At 38.5% G+C, this 17,506-nt stretch overlaps 1 protein-coding gene across 2 annotated transcripts in view; it reads left to right on the forward strand.

Moving 5' to 3' along the window:
• The window catches only part of CSTPP1 (centriolar satellite-associated tubulin polyglutamylase complex regulator 1), a 133,988-nt gene that overhangs the window by 39,961 nt on the left and 76,521 nt on the right, over positions 1 to 17,506 (forward strand). The gene's annotated exons all lie outside the window — the stretch shown is intronic.

A 17,506-nucleotide genomic window follows, 5' to 3' on the forward strand; every position in this document is an offset into this window, starting at 1 on the left:
AGTCTTAAATTCATCCCTTTGTCATTAAATAACATTAACAATAAATGTCTTTGTTAATGTCCTTATGTTTTATTTTCCAAGTCAAGGTCATTGCTAGGGATAATAATACCTGTCTCATAAAGTGGTGTAAATCAAGTGAAATGGCATGTGTAGAATGTCTGGGTAGATATAATTCATTTCCATTATGTTTAATTCTCCTTTAGCTCCAGTTCTATGGGATTTTTGCTTCTCTCCTACTTCATGGATATCTTAGAAAGTGACAGTCTTTCTCTTCTTTCTCTTTAAATAGTATCACAGTTGAAGATCTTGAGGACTTTTTGTCTCTCTTGTTTTCTGTAACACCTTTTGCTTGCCTTGCATTTTGTATACTTCTTTTGGAGATTAAAAGCATTTGATGACTTTCTGCTCACCTCTTAGCCATTTAGTATTATCCACTTCACTCATCATGTAGTTTATTCAGACAATAGCCTAAGAAAGCTTTTCTATCCCCCTCCCCCAAACTATTACACACATACTCATTTTCTGTCTTACCGTCTTTCCTCTGGCTGCCAACATGAAAAACTTCAAGGTATAATGGGAGACCTGAGCCAGTCAAGCCTAGCTAACCCATATTGTTCCTACTCTTAGTTCTAGCGGTGCGGTGATGTGCGCAGGGTAATGAAAAGCAGACATCCTCTGCTGAGGTCATTGCTCCTCACACTGGCAACCTGCTCCAGGAAGCTGTTTATCTGTGCTTGCTGAGCCAAGGTCCAGCCTCCAAACAGTTGGAATGTATTGAGAAACCACAGAGCCCAAAGAGAGAATGTTACACAGGCAGTTCCAAGCAAGGAGAGCATATTTACACCACAAGCTGCAGTTTACATGTGTGGGGATAATTGTTCATCTGCCCACTCTCATACTTCACCTTCTATGCGACATACATGCCCTCTCAAGGGGGTTTAACCAAGAGAACTACACTGCTATGCCAAATTGCCCTGAAGTTGCCTTAAGGAAAAGAATGTATTATAGAAAATTTAATGTAAAAACCACCTTTTTAAGGTAGTATTTTTCCGAGTCAAATTTAATGTTTAGAATCTTAAACCCTATAGGCCTGATCTCTAAGGCATCCCTAAACCCTGTTCCTTGCGTAGTTTTTCCAAGTAAATATATGTATTTTTTATCTCTTTACCACAACATCAAGTATTGTTACAGAGTTTCAAATGTAGCCTATACCAATAGGAATATAAGTTATGGTTACTTGCCTATAAGGGGATGTAATCTGATTTAGGAGATAATGCTTATTCATTTATTTTTTTTTAAAGATGAAAGCACTTTATTAAAGGTATATTTGCAAATATAAAAGACATTGCATCCTAGATTCAATAAAGCCAAGTGGTAAACAAGCTCTAAGATCTTTTAGGAACAGGAAGGATTTACAGCATCATTTGAAAGAAACATTTTTTAATGCAATTCAAAATCTCATTACAATGAACTTCAAACAAGTATCTAAGTGATTAACATGACTTTTTTTTTTTTTTTCCATATTTGGTGGTCATGGGGACAAAGTAGTCGATAGTATTGATGTCCATCCTTAATTCCCTGTTGGGGCCATTGTCCCTTCTCCAGAAAATTGGTCTCAGCCAAACAGGAGTTGTTAACACCTTCCTACCACCATGAAGGCATCACACAGCCAATAACTGACTGACACAGGGATTAGAAGGGCTGGTCCCCTTGCCTCAAAATGGGACTGGTGCTGATGTGCAATTCTTGCTCCAGAGCTTGCCACCAGATCAGGCTGAACCTGGATTTTCCTCCCACTCCATCCTGTTTCTGTTACACTCTCTCTTCTCAGAGCACTCCTTCAGTAAGTCCTGGGCACCAATATCCTTGTCTCAGGCTCGGATTTCAGGGAAACTCACTTGAGTCGCCTATTGTCATTTTAGAAATAGTAGTATTTGTAATGAAATTACTAGAGTATTGCTAGTGAAAACTTAAAAGAATATTTGGGTGAATCTGCAGAAAGGACATTACAGTCATGTGCTACATAATAACGACATTTTGGTCAACAACGAACTGCATGTACAATGGTGGTCCATAAGATTATACTGCATAGCCTAGGTGTGTAGCAGGCCTTACCATCTAGGTGTGCAGATAATGCTTATTGATTAATAAACAAATAGAGAGCAATTTAAGACCTTATATAATAGCATTAAGTTGTGCTCTGAAAATAAGAAGAAATAATTGATACTAAAGTAGTTAAATAAGGCCTCATAGAGGAGTTTGTTTTGACATGTGTGATGGTTAATTTTATGTGTCAACTTGACCAGGCTAACATGTGCCCACATAGCTGGTAGGACATTATTTCTGGGTGTGTCTGTGAGTGTGTTTTCAGAAGAGATTAGTATTTGAATCAGTAGATTGAGTAAAGAAGATTGCCCTCAGCAATGTGGGTGGACATCACCCAATTCATCAAGAGCCTGACTAGAACAAAAAGGTGAAGGAAGGGTGAATTTGCCCTTTTCGCTGGAGCTGGGACACCGATTTTCTTCTGTTTTGGGACATCAGCACTCCTGGTTCTTTGGCCTTCGAACTCAGACTAGAAGTTATGCCATTGACTCTCTCCCCACCTCCATTCTTGGGCTTTTGGACTTGCACTGAGACTTACACCATTAGCTCCCCTGGCTCTTGAGCCTACAGAGTGGGATTGAATACCACCGCTGACTTTCCTGGTTCTCCAGATTGCAGATGGCAGATCGAGGGACTTCTTGGCCTTCATAATCACAAAAGCCAATTCCATTGTTACATAAGCTAAATCTCCTCTTATATATAACTATATATACTGTTAGTTCTGTTTCTCTGGAGAACACTGACTAATGAAACCTGGAAAGGTGAGTCAAATTTGGATAAGCAAAAAAGTAAAGTTTTTTGTGGGGTTTTAAAATGTATTTTTATTGACTTCAGAGAGAGGATGGGAGAGGGAGAGAGAGAAACATCAATGATGAGAGAGTCATTGATCGGCTGCCTGCTGCATTCCCCCAACTGGGGATTGAGCCCACAACCCAGGCATATGCCCTGCCTGGGAATCGAACCACCATCTCCTGGATCCTAGGTCGATGCTCAGCCACTGAGCCATGCCCAGCCAGCCAGGCAGGAGAAGTATTTTTATGTGACATGAAAGCACTGTAGAATAGTAGTTAAGAACACAGACATTGGAGTCAGATCTGTGTTTGAGGGCCTGCCACTTACTAGCATGTGATCTTGGGCAGGTTGCATAGTCTCATCTATAATATAGGGAGAGTCATATATAAAATATAAAATTCCATGTTACATGATTGCTGGAAGGATTAAATGAGATAATGAAAGTAAAGTGCTTAGCGTTCTACCTAAGATATACTAAGTGTTGAATTAATGACAGCTACTGCTACTGTTCATTCAGCAAATATTTACTGAGTGCCTTTGTGTTAGTGTTCTAGACCCTAGGGGATATAGCAGTGATCAAACAGACAAGAAATCCCAGCCTTCATGGAGCTTTCATTCTGAAATTAACTTTCATTTTGAAATTAGCTTTCATTCTGAAACTATCTTAATTTCACCTTTTCCCCTCTTGTAATAATTTGAAACTTAGAAAAAAGTTGCCAAAATACTTTAGAATTCCTATATCCCTTTCACCCAGCTTCCACTAATGTTAACATCTTCTATAACAATAGAATAGTTATGAAAATCAGGAACTTATTAATTGAAAACTATTAACTGTCTATTAACCTTCATTTTGAAGGGCAGTTTTTTCTTTTATAAATTCTATATTGAAAGTTGTTTTCTTTTAGCTCTTAGAATATACCATTCCATTATCTTCTGGTGTTCACTGTTTCTGTTAAGATGCCAGCTATCAGTTTTATTCATACACCTTTGAAAATAATTTGTCCTTTATGTCTGGCTACTTTTTGGGTATTTCTTCTTGGTATTTGGTTTTTGGTAGTTTTACTATGATGTGCCTAGGTTTGCTTTTCTTTATATTCAAACTCTTTTGGGTTCTTACTGCTTCTTGAATCAAAAACTTGATGTCTTTTATCAGTTTAGGAAAGTTCTCAATTTTCAGCTTTCCAATTTTACTTCTGTTCCCTCCTGAGATTTCAATTACTTAAACATTAGGTCTTTTCATAGTATCCTTTGTCTCTTATGCACTTTTCTGTAATTTTTATCATTTGTCTTTTATACTTCATTCTGGATATTTTTAAACCTATTTTCCAGTTCATTAATTCTCTTTTCATTTGTGTCTAATTTGCTGTTGAACCCATCTACTGAGTTCTTAATTCCAATTATTGTTTGTTTGTGTTTTTTGTTTTGTATCTTACTGTAGCACTTTTAATCAGTCTATGATAAATACAAAAGAATGAAAAAAAGAAACTGCAACTTGGGGAAACTATGAATGGTTGAGTCAGTTTTAAGAAACCTTAGGATTTATTGACTAGTGTTTCTCATACTTCTCTTAGTCCCCTCCTCCCCCCCAACAGTGCTTCATTTTTCCTTCTTTTTATTCCCAGCAGCAAAGAAGATTTTAATTAGCTTTACTTTCTATATTTTATTCCTATAGTTTATTGTGAAAACCTTATGTAATTTAAATATGCTTTGTTTTTTAAAGACTTTTTTTTTTAAGTATTTCTAGGTTCACAGCAAAATTGAGAGGATGGTAGAGATTTCCCATATTCCTCCTGCCCCCAAACATGCATAGCCTCCCTCATTCACCATTCAGAGTGGTATGTTTGTTACAGCTGATAAACCTACATTGACACATCATTGCCACCCAAAGTCCATAGTTTACCTTAGCATTCACTCTTGCTGTTGTACATTCTATTAGTTTGGAAATGACATGTATTCATCATTATAGTATCATACAGAGTATTTTCACTGATCCAAAGATCCTCTGTGTTCTGCCTTTTTATTCCCCACCCCACCCCAACCTCCATAGTCTTCATAATTTTGCTTTTTCCAGAATGTCATATAGTTGGAATCATACAATATGTAGCCTTTTCTAATTACTGTATTTTTTAGTTCAAGAATTGCCATTCAGTTCTTTTTTTATGGTTTCTTTAGATCTTATCTTTCATTTGCTTGAGCATAGTAAAGCATAATTATTAAAAAGTCCATAATTCATTATCTAGATTCCCTGTGGGTCTGTGTTTATTATTTATTCTATCTCTTGGTTTTTTATTCCATTGTCTTATAGTGTACTTTTTTCTCCCTTTAGCTGAGAGCTGTACATTGTATATGAAAAATTATAGAGATGATGTGAGGTCTAGAATAATGCTATCTTTCTTCAGAGAGGATTTACATTTGTTTCTGGCAGATGGCCTGCACATTAGCAATCCTGGATTACCTCAATCCAATCAAGGGTTGAAATCATTTGAAGCTAGGCTTAAGTGTCAGGGAAGGCTGATATATTTCTAGATATAGCTTTTCAGAGTGCCAACTAGAGCCTGGGTGGGTCCTGAGCTCCAGTTTTTTGACCACTAAGCATCAAGAATCATTTGAAAATTAAGGAACTTAACTTTAATTCAAAATTGTTACCTGCTCAATCTATCACCTGCCTCTTTTATGACGGCTGAGGCCCCTGAACTACTAGTGAGTGTGATAATACATTATTTTTGAAGTGGTGATTAATATGAGTGATATTGTGAGATACCTGGAACAACTTTAATATGATATGAAAATATCTGAGATTTCTATTGATTTAAAAAATCACAGGTATTGCTAATTCTATGTTTACATTCATAATGGAAGGAAATGCTAAATTCCAGTTAGAGGTTAGTAAAACTAAAGATATCATTTTTTTCATATCCAATTTGGTGGAATCCCTTGAATTCAATACACAGACCCTTCTGTTTAGAATTCTTGTCCATGGGAAAAAGTGGCCCCAAGTACTGGGCTCACCTCTTTGCATTTCTCCTCCTCTTATAACTTGGCCTTGTCATTCTTCATTTGCCTTGGTGGCTTCAAACAGATGCTTTTAATAATTCATCCAGTTTTTCTCAGCCAGAAGGGTTAGTCTAAATTACATAATCTCCTTTTATTGTAAGAGGAAGTAATTTGGAACTTTCATTCTAATGGAATATAATTATATTAGCAGAAGTAGAAAATATCACACACTGCAAGGAGTCATAAAGAAGTCTAACTTGACTTGTGCAAGACTAGTACATGCTGAAAAGCAACAAACAGGAAATGTATAATTAGGATAGGACCATTTTGTGGAAGGCTCAATTATGTTGAGATAAGAAGAAAGGCAAGGTAAAAGATAGTACCTTATAAAGTCTGAGAAATAAAATTTACTGCCTGATCTTCTTTTAATTTTTAAAATTCAGTAACTATTAAGTATCTACTATATGCCAATCCCTGTGCCAGACATCGTCCTCAACGAATTCACTATCATTCTCATGGGAGGCAGAAATAATGGCAGTTTACATACCAGAAAAACACTATTATTCTACAATGTTTGTGGACCTCCTATGTGCTAGATACCATGGTAGTGAGGGATATAAGATGAATAAGCCAGTTGAACTTGAGGAACATATGAATCAGGGAGAAAATGAAACGTAAGCATAGTTATTAAGATGCCATTAAATAAATACCAAATAGAATTTCAGGCCACATGTTTTGGGATAAGTGGAAGGAGAGATTTATTCTGACTACAAATTTTGAGGAAAGCTTCACAAAAGAGGTAGCTGACCACTTAGTAGAACAAGCAGGTGTTAGAGATCTGTTGCATTTTTTCTTCAGTTGTGAATTCCATCAAGCTAGCCCATTAATTGCAGTGGATGGAGCTGGAGAGCTGTTCATCTGGCAATTAGCAAATGGTAGTGAAGGACAGAAAAATATCTTTCTGATAGTTTTTGCTTAGGAATTTGGGGACTTAGAATTTAGTCATAAACAACTAGATTGATGTGTTTAAATGCCTTGAATCACTATTAAATCACTCCTTACTTTGTAACATAGTAACAAGATCTTACAGATAGCTAAAACAGTGGTTAGGAAATTCTGTTGTGGATTTGAGAGTTTCCAAAAGCGTCATCCACTAATGGGCAGAGTGTTTGGTGATAGATAAGTAAACATGAGTTAACTAGTAAACATGGCTTAGCTAATAGAGTAAGAAGTCCTGTGTCCTGTGGTTACTTCTCTCTATCTGAGGAGGGGTGTAGATTGTAGACAGAGGGGTGCACTGTCTCCGTTTTGCAGGGCTTTTTTTTTTTTTTTTTTTTTTTTTTAACAATAAGAACATTCAGCAGCACTAGATGGTATTCATCTGGAGTTTAGGATGCTCACATGTTAGTTTGTTTAAAACAAGGCAGAAAGAATTATTTTTTGCCAGCTACATCATTCCTGGCAAGAGCTTAGTACTTTGCTGCTTGTCTTGTTTTTGTTGTTAACCCATTAGAGAAACTAACCCTTGTATTGGTTCTGGCCAAATCTTTGTCATCATTGGCCCTAAAAAGCTTGCACCTGGCCATTCTGAAAGCCTCTATCCTCAGTGATTGCTGCTCATCTCTGCAGACTCCCCAAAGCCCTCCTCCCCTTTTCCTGAAGTACCTTCGAGCATTTCTGCTTGGCTACCCACTCTCTCCTATTTTACCTCCTCCTCCTGCCTTACTGAATACTGGATTTCTCAGCTCACAACTCTTTAAGAAGGAGCTTTATTTCAGAGTAGAAAGGGGCCCCCATATGAGGCCTATTATATCCATATCAACTTGCTTACCCTTTTCAAACAGCTATTGTCTTTTAATAGGGTCCTGCCTGGCAGGGGGAGTCCTTAATTCCTGCCATATAAGAATGGGCAGCTTGAGTTACAGTGAACTGCAGTTTGGTGCTCTGATCAAAAGGCCTCTGTTGTTTTTAGTGTTTTTTCCCCTCCCTCTCTCTCTCTTTCTATATCCTGGGCTAATAATTCAGCACAGCAAGGTCATTACAGGCTTTGAATTGAGAGCTGAGAGTGTTAAATTACTGACCTAGAATAAAAGAGATCTGGGGGGCTCTCAAGAAAGATAAAGGGATTCCGGATAGTAAAGTGCAAGCCCAGCAACCTCACTTCTTAACAATATTATTTTGTTAATCCTCTCTGTCTCCAAAAGTCTTTTCTGGGGCAAGGAAAGAACTCCTGCCAGAGAAATTAGGTTAGGAACTCAACATCTTCTGAGAGCTGTGGCCCAGGTGCTAGCAGTTCATGGGTGCCTATGTAGCTGTCCCTTTTGTCTCCTCCCTTGTCAATATTTCCCTCTCTTCCACCTTGCTCCCTCAGACAAATATTTACTCCTTTATCACAAGTATATTTGACATAAGTATATTTGAAATATACTTGTGATATTTCAGCTGAAAGGTTATATCTAACCACATGAGGATTCAGACATGTGAAAAACATACCACTTTACCCCAACTATATCTTAAAAATATGACATTGTTTAATTAAAAAGTGCTTCCATTCCATTTATACTTTGTAAATATTATTAATCTGTCCCTCCCCTACTTTACCAAGAAAAGAAAAAAAGCCCCATTGTGAATGACCTCGACTCTATTGGGTCTTCTGAAGAAAGTATTTCCATTTCTCCCTTTGCCAAAATTGTTATCTCCCATATAGTCTTCTTTATAATTATCTCTTAAAGCCAGTTACTGTTCTCATCCTTTGGAAAACACTGACTTCCTAAGTCTACTATTTTTAGAAAAGTACCCCAATCATCTTTCACAGATCTTCTGCACAACAAAGTAATAATAATAGCTAATAGTCCTTGAATGTGCCAGGCATTCTACATGCGTTATTATCACATTTAACCTTTGGCAACCTTATGTAGTAAGTATTCTTATTACCACCATTTTACAGATAAAAAACAATTCAGGCCCAAAGTGGCCCAAAGTCACACAGCTAGGAAGAGGTTAGATTTGCCCCAGCCTAGTGCTTCTCGAACTTTAAAATGCATGTGAGTCATCTAGGGGTCTTGTTAAAATGCAGAATCAGATTTAGTAGGTCTGGAATGGGGCCTGAGATTCTGATTTTTAACAGGCTTTTAAGTGATACCAAAGCTGCTATCCTTGATCTACACTTCTAAGTAGCAATGCTGTCACCATTCCTACTTCAGAACCACTCTGAAAAATGTTTTGGTTGTAACTTCTCATTCCATCAGAAAATTCTATAAATATACATCCTGGGTATTTGACACCAGTGACTTACCTTCTTTAATTTTTATTGTGGTAAAATATACATAACATAAAATTTTCCATTTAAACCATTTCTAAGTGTGCAGTTTTATGGCATTAAGTACATTCACATTGTTCTTCAGCCATCACCACTGTCCATCTCCAGAAGTTTTTCATCTTCCCAACTGAAGCTCTGTCCCCATTAAACACTAACTCTCTACTCCCTCCTTCCCCAGCCCCTGATATATCACCATTCTACTTTCTCTTTCTATGAATTTGACTACTTTAGGTGCCTCATAAAAGTGGAATCATGTAATATTTGTCTTTTTGAGACTGGCTTATGTCATTTAGCCTAATGTCTTCAGGGTCTATCCATGTAGCATGTATCACAATTTCCTTCCTTTCTCAAGCTTAATAATACATTTTTTTGAGGCTTAATATTTTATTGTATGTGTATATCACATTTTGTTTATCTGTTCATCCCTTGATAGACACTTGGGTTGCTTCCATGTTTTGGCTGTTGTGAATAATAGTGCCATGACCATGGGTGTACGGATATCTAAGTCTCCCCTCTCCCACTCCCTCTCCCTCTCCCCTCTCCCACTCCCTCTCCCCTCTCCCCTCTCCCACTCCCTCTCCCTCTCCCTCTCCCCTCTCCCTCTCCCCTCTCCCTCTCCCCTCTCCCCTCTCCCCTCTCCCCTCTCCCCTCTCCCCTCTCCCCTCTCCCCTCTCCCCTCTCCCCTCCCCCTCCCCCTCCCCCTCCCCCTCCCCCTCCCCCTCCCCCTCCCCCTCCCCCTCCCCTCTCCCCTCTCCCCTCTCCCCTCTCCCCTCTCCCCTCTCCCCTCTCCCCTCTCCCCTCTCCCCTCTCCCCTCTCCCCTCTCCCCTCTCCCCTCTCCCCTCTCCCCTCTCCCCTCTCCCCTCTCCCCTCTCCCCACTCCCCACTCCCCACTCCCCACTCCCCACTCCCCACTCCCCACTCCCCACTCCCCTCTCCCCACTCCCCCTCCCCCTCCCCCTCCCCCTCCCCCTCCCCCTCCCCCTCCCCCTCCCCCTCCCCCTCCCCCTCCCCCTCCCCCTCCCCCTCCCCCTCCCCCTCCCCCTCCCTCTCCCTCTCCCTCTCCTCTTTTTTGTCTATAAACCCAGAAGTGAAATTGCTGGATCATATGGTAATTCTACAATATCTTACTTTCTTTTTTAAATCCTCACCCGAGGATATTTTTTCCATTGCTTTTCAGAGAGAGTGGAAGGGAGAGAGAGACAGGCAGAGGGAAACATTGATGTGAGAGAGACTCATCGATTGGTTGCCTCCCACACACGCCCTGACTCAGGATGGAGCCTGCAACCGAGGTATGTGCCCTTGGGAACCTTTTGTGGAGTCTAGTGAGAACAAAGGATGGCATAAAAGCACCTAAAAGTCATAGCTGTAGGCAGAAAATAGAATTTACCTAAAAATTTTGTCTGGTGCTATACAAAGCACAGATATGCAATGGGTGGGGAAAACCTGGAAGGAAATGAGTTGAAAAAACTAATGAAGAAAACTGAAAAGAAATTAGATGAGAATATGATATGATCTGGCAGTAAAACAGACAAAAGCTGTTTTTGAAGTCTGGAGGTAAAGAGCAGTAACATTGTGGGGAAGGAATGGCAGGATCTGTCTGCAGATGACTAATGGGAGCCTTACCTGCAATACTCAACTCAGCTTCAGTAGCAGAAGAGAACAGTACAGACAGGGTGAGGCAGTTGGCAGAAGACACATGGAAGTTGAAAGATGGAGCTGAAGAGAAAGAAAGAACAGACGACAGGTTGAGAGACCACAGGTGAATGAACATGAGATGGAACATGTAGCAGGAGGTGAGATGTAACAGAAATACTGCAACATTCTGCAGGAATATTCTTTGTCCAGAAACTTTTCCTGTAAGGCCAGGGAAGTTTTCCTGGAGAAACCATGAAAGCATGATTACTCTGGACTTCAAGTGAAATTAGGCAAGCTCCTGGAAGTTCTTTTACTAAGAGCTCTGTTTAGAGGCCTTGTGGGAATGAGGCAAACCAGAAATTTTTGGTGTGTTGTTTTTAAAAATTGTTTATTACAGAAATGTAACATTGCAGAATATTTGGAATACAGAGGAAGAAATCAATGATAAGCCAACAGCTCTAACACAATAAATACAATTGTCTTTTAAATTTTTAATATTTTTTTATGCAGGCCTACTTTAATGTAGTTAAAATTATAATGTAAACACAATTTTTCCTGATTTTATATTGTATGAAAAATGTTTTCTAAATTGCTACATTGTCTTTTTATAATTTAAATTTCTAACATGCTATAAAGAGTATGTATGTAGTAACCTTCTCCCAGGGCTCATTGATTTCTTATCCTGAGGTATATGTATTTATTTGCCTGTTTCTGTTGGCATGGAGTAAACAACCTTATAAGAGAGAGAGATGTTCCTTAACACAACTGCAAGGGGTAAGCAGATGTTAATGAATCATCTTGCTTTCTCACTGACACTCGGTGGGTAAGGAGAAGACATGCAACTGGGAGTTTACCATAGCATGCCAGGCCTTCAGCACTAAGTTTTGAAATTTGAAGGTTTGAAAATGGAGTTTGAAATATTTTTAACTCTGGCAGGGGGCCTAATTGAATTATAAACAAAGATGCAATGGGGAGCAGTTTACTTGCAGGAAACGGCACATGAGAACTAAGTCCTTTGGTTAGCCTTCTTGGGGAGAATTTGCTTGGAGATCACCCTATCTGGAAACGCTCTCCTTCCCCCTTAGCATCAGCCTAGGGTGGGACAAGTGCTTCAAGAAGATGCTTTCTGGAGTCAGGTGACAGAGAGCACTTTGTAAAGTAACCGAGGAGAGAAAACTCAGCATTGCTTGTGCTGACCAGTGCAGGTGTCCGCAGTTCTCAGGGTCTGTCTCTTGAGTTTTCCTTTTCAAAATGCAGTCAGATAATGATCTCACTGATGTCATGGTCTGAAAACTAGCACTGCTACTGAAGATTACTCAGTTAGGCAGAGAAAAATCTTGGTATGAAGTGCCAGTGCTGAAGGCATTAGAATGAACCGATGAGCCTCTGAGGTCGTTGTGCTGAAACTATGAGTCCTGCTTACCACGGCGGCAGCTCAGTTCTCACAAATCGTTTCGCCTATCCTGGAAGGTGATTGAAGATTGATTGGTCCCTGTTGGATTTCCTCCTAAATTTGGGACTTTTTTTTTAGAAGCCAAAGATCTTGGATATTCTACTTCTAAATTAGCCAATACTGGAATGCGAAGATGTAGAGGATTTGAGTACCCATCTGCAGAACAGTCGATTTCTCTTTTCCATACTTTTACACTTAATTCTTCCCGGCCGACAGAGAGCCTGCAGTTGGTTCACCTGATGCATATGTACCATATGTTAAAGCCACACTTTGTCAAATTTCTCCTTGGATATAGGATTATGTTGTTCACTTTTTCCTGTCATAGGTGTGTTGTGTTTTTGAACTATAGATAACAATAGCCCAGTAGAGAGTTGGAAGTTTTCTTAGAAATTGAGCATTAAACTTTTGTGCAGAAACTTTTTTGTAGCACCATAAGCAAGAAATTGGGGTGAGGCAATTCTGTTCAAGTGTGCTGTCCAAACTACTTTGGGGTTCTGCAACACAGACCAAGCTGACATGCTCCGCTGATTTCGCTCATCAGGTTTAACATTGCCAAATACTGTGGCAGATAGGCAATGGAAAGAAAACATTTAAGGGCTTAGACTTCATCTGAATTTCACAAGGAATGAGAACAAATCCTGGGATTGTTAGTTCAGGGGACCAAATCATGCCACAGGAATATATCTTTAGGGTTTGGCGACTTTCTGCAAAACAAAACTCCAGTCTGCTAATTTTGCCAATCTGTTAGTGGGAAATATGCCACAAAAGTTTTCTTTCCCCCTACACAGAATATCTCTTTTCTTTCTGTTTATAGAAGCAACAGAAGCTTACTTTAAGTCATGATTCTTCCTAGGATATTTTGGATCTTTGATCTTATTTTTTAAAAGCTGATCCGTAGTCTGTGTTTGTATCACCTTGGTATGGCCAATTTGTGCTACATAATTGGATGTGATTTGTTCTCATATTGTGCTTCTTTGGTAGGTTTGTTTAGGATTCCTTGCAAATAAAGCTCCTCTCAAAACAGCAGAAGACAAGCCCTGGCCAGATAGTTCAGTCAGTTAGAGCATCTTCCTGATACTCCAAGGTTGTGGGTTTGATCCCTGGTCAGGGCACATGTAAGAATCAAACAATGATTGCATAAATGAGTAGAACAACAAATCTCTCTATCTCTCTTCCTCTCCTTCTCTGCCTCTCTTCCCCTCCTTCCCTTCCTCTCTCTGTAAAATCAATTAAAAAAAAGAAAAATCTATAAAAATAAAAAAACAGCAGAAGACAACCCCAATGAGAAAATGAAAGTGTATCAAGAACTCACACTAGCTTAACATGTTTACAATTGTCTGATTATTAAATCATTAATTTTTTTTAAAAAAAATATATCTTTATTGATTTCAGAGAGAGGAAAGGAGAAGGAGAGAGAGAGAAACATCAATGATGAGAGAGTCATTGATCGAGCCCACAACCCGGGCACGTGCCCTGATCGGGAACCAAACCCCGATCGCCTGGATCCTAGGTCGACACTCAACCGCTGAGCCACGCCCGGCCGGGCTAAATCATTAATTTTTTAACACAGTTCCTGCTGCGTTTTCTTGATATGTTACTCTAGAGTTAATGAAATACTAAGCTAATAGTGGGAGAACTATGGAATTTTATTAATTATTTTATTTTTTTGCTAAAATCAATTTAGGAGACATTTGTACTCTGACCATTTCATTTTAATAAATTAATTTATACCTTTTAAGATATATATAATTCACAAAGAAAATTTAATTTTGATATCTATGGATTTAGAGGTTTCCTGAACTTCTCATTCGTGACAGGTTAAAAAGAAATAATCAGATCCTTGTGAATTGGGCAAAGGAATATCTTTATTGTGCTACCTTTTGTATAAGAAAGATGAAGAAATTAAAATATGTACATGTATCTGCTCAAGTGAGAAAAAAATGCACAAAGGGAGAATAAAGCAGAAATCAATGAGATTCAGTACCTACAGGGCATTGTTGAAAATGGAGTAAACAAGTAAAAGTGGGGGGCTGAGGAGAAGGTGGCACTTACTTTTGGAACTATGTTAAGATTTCACATAGGCAAGAATCTATATATGTAATTAACAAGGGTGAGGGGTCCTAATATTGAATACAAATAGAAACAAATGAAGCAAACTATATTTCAAATTAATAACATAAACATACTGAAGGGAATTGGGGAGACTAAGTAACTTGTGAACACAGTATTTGAACTACACGCCCTCCCTCAGGCTAAAAACAAAAAGAGCTCTAAACTATTATTGAACTATACTTAGTAGATTGCTTTTACACAGAGGCATGGGTTAGCAATTGCTGTACATTTTAGGATGGAGCAAGTAAGTAAATATATATTATGGATAGTGGCAGCCAGATTTCTTTCTGTGAGAAGAGGAGGTTTCATATATAAAAAGGGGAAAGAGTAGAAGGTACCCTGTAGCAATGAATTGGAATTGAATCAGTGTGAACTCACGGGGTTTAATATATGTAGATAGCTAGATATATAGAAATGAATATAAGTGTGTGTGCGCGCATGCATGTGCGTGTGTTTGTGTAGCGTGTGTGTGTACAGACCTTCATCTGTTTAACTGTCTTGTGAGAGATCCTAGAAGCAATAACACATTTGGAGCAAAAAGCACACCCAGGACCTACCTAGACCTTGGTTTCTAAATACCATTTTCTAGTAAAAGCAACTTGGGCTTCTTCGAGAAAGGCTGGTTCCAGGATGAACTATTAGAGATAGAATAAGGTGAGCCTGGAACATCTTAATCTATCAAAAAGTAAGGAAGAAATCAAAGAATTGTGCAGACATGTTAAAAGGACATAGAAGTCAGCTTGAAGGAGCTTCCATAACCAAATCTGGGACAATTTGAGCATCAAAATAAATAATGATAATAAAGGATTATAACCTATTGACTAAAGTAAGAATCCATGAATCCAGATTAATGTAAATAAATAAATCATGAATGAATGAGAAAGGTAAATTCTTCTTTACTATAGAAAATCAATTTATAAATATAGATGAAAGGACATAACTAGGGGGAAAATTGCCATTTGGCAAACCCATTAGAACTGTTATTGCTTCTAGCAAGAATTATCAATAGATGCTAAAACCAGTAAATGAAAATTTGAGTTAACAGTATGAGTTAACAGTATTTCCCCACAAGATACTTATTAAGTACAATCAAGATACTTATTAATTGCTTACTCCATAGAACTTATAGTCTAGTAGGGGAAATAATTCCAGTAACTTTAAAACAAGGCAGCAAATTGTGAGTACTATCAGAGAGTTACAAGTGAGATATGCTGGGAATTGAGCATGTGCGGGGAGGGGGGGGGGCAGGGAATCAGGAAAAGACTTTGTGTAAAACTTGGCAGATGGGCTGGAAAGATTAGATAGAATTTTAACAGATGGGGTAGAAAAAAGATATTTTAGGTTGAAGAAAGCTAGTCAAGTTTTGAGCAATATTGTGTTTTCTGCTCTTTCCTTACAGCCATCTTATCTAAAAGAATTTTCACTGATCATATTAAGATTTAAGTCTGTTTACTCTTTAGGCAAAGTAATTATGACCAGCTGCCACTCTAATCAAATGTTTCTAATTATTTTTTTTAAGTTAAATGTGAATTTTATCACTATGAATTATCTAAGGCAATAGTGTAAATAGAAGTGTAAGTCTTTTCATATTTTATATTATATGCTCTTGCCCTATCAATTTGTTTTATAAAATTCATATTTTATAAATTTTTGTGTAAATTTGTATTTATGTGTACAGTAAGGCTCAGCCAGATTCCTTAATGCATAAATTATTCCCTAGTGCTTTAAAATATATATATTTTTAAAGTTACATTAAGGGTATCATTTCACTAGCATTTGTTCCTTTACAGCCAAGATCATGACCTAGACACCAGCGTTTTTCCCTAGTGGAGCATGAAGCACACTGGGACTAAGTCTTTGCTGGGCGGCTTCATAAGTTTAGGCCAAAATGTTACCATTTTTTACTTCATTTGTTGGAAATGTGGCCTACTCCATTTATCTGTAACAGCTCATTTGCTTTCTTTTCCATTTTCCTTTGCTCAAGACAGTAAATAGCACTGCCACAAACTGCATGGTTAGGTTAACACTTTCACTTCTCTTTAAACATCTCTCATCTAACCTAATCCTTTGCCAGGTGTTGTCTTCCTACCTCCTCATAGTGCCTTGGAAGTAGATTTCTATGCTACTCTTCCAAGAGGAAAAGAAGACTGTGTAATTTGCTTTCGCATACAGCATTTTTAATAGTAACAGGAAGAGGTTAATTTTACCCTGTGACACACTGTATGTTAAAGACAGGTTAAACACTTCCCTTGGTCAGGGAAAAAAAAAATAAAATAAATGGCTCCTGAAATTTTTTTCCTGTTCAGTTCAGAGATTCAGAGTTTTCTCTCTCTCTTTAGTCAAGATGTAAAGTGGTGTTTGGAATTACCACTGTCCCGCTGCTGCTTGCCGTCTTCATTTTGATGTCTGCTTCTCTATAAAGATTAACACATTTTCCACTCATGATTTACTTGTCAGGGAATTTAGGAGTTTTCTGGAACCTGAAGTCCCGCCTTGGGTAGTGTTGATTACTGGATAATTGCCTATTCTTTGGTGGAATTTCCATTTTTAGATTACACCAGGCTCTACAGCCTTTACTTCTTTGGCAGAAGAACCCAAAGGCAATGGAGTATTTTTCCCCCTTCCCCAGCCCAGCTTAAACAGTGACTCACTTGAGCCCTGGGGCTTTGCTTCATACTTTCATTCAGGGGCCACTTTCTACCCTGTTGTTCCTATTTGCTTTTAGTGTTCTGTTTGGAACCTCTTGTATCCTTTGGCACATGGACTTTCCTCTGAGGTTATTGTCAGAGAAGTATGCAACACCACTCCTAAACTGGAACACACAAGCTAGTTACGTCCCATAAGCTATGTTGTTCTTATGGCAGCTGATAGAGGTCAGAGAGAGTACAGAAAGAGTCTTTAAGAAACATAATTCCAAAAAAGGTAGAGAGAGGACTATTCTCCAAAAAGACATGAGTGCCAGTGTCATCCAGTTAAAGACTGAAAGATTTTCCTCTATATGAGATGCTCCAGTCACTGATAAAATTTCCTCAGTGGTGTATGTGGGAAGGGGGAAGCACTCAGAGGAACTGGACTCCAGCAGTTTTCAGAGGGA

The sequence above is a fragment of the Miniopterus natalensis genome, chromosome 11 (assembly GCF_054644295.1).
Source record: "Miniopterus natalensis isolate mMinNat1 chromosome 11, mMinNat1.hap1, whole genome shotgun sequence".
NCBI lineage: Eukaryota > Metazoa > Chordata > Mammalia > Chiroptera > Miniopteridae > Miniopterus > Miniopterus natalensis.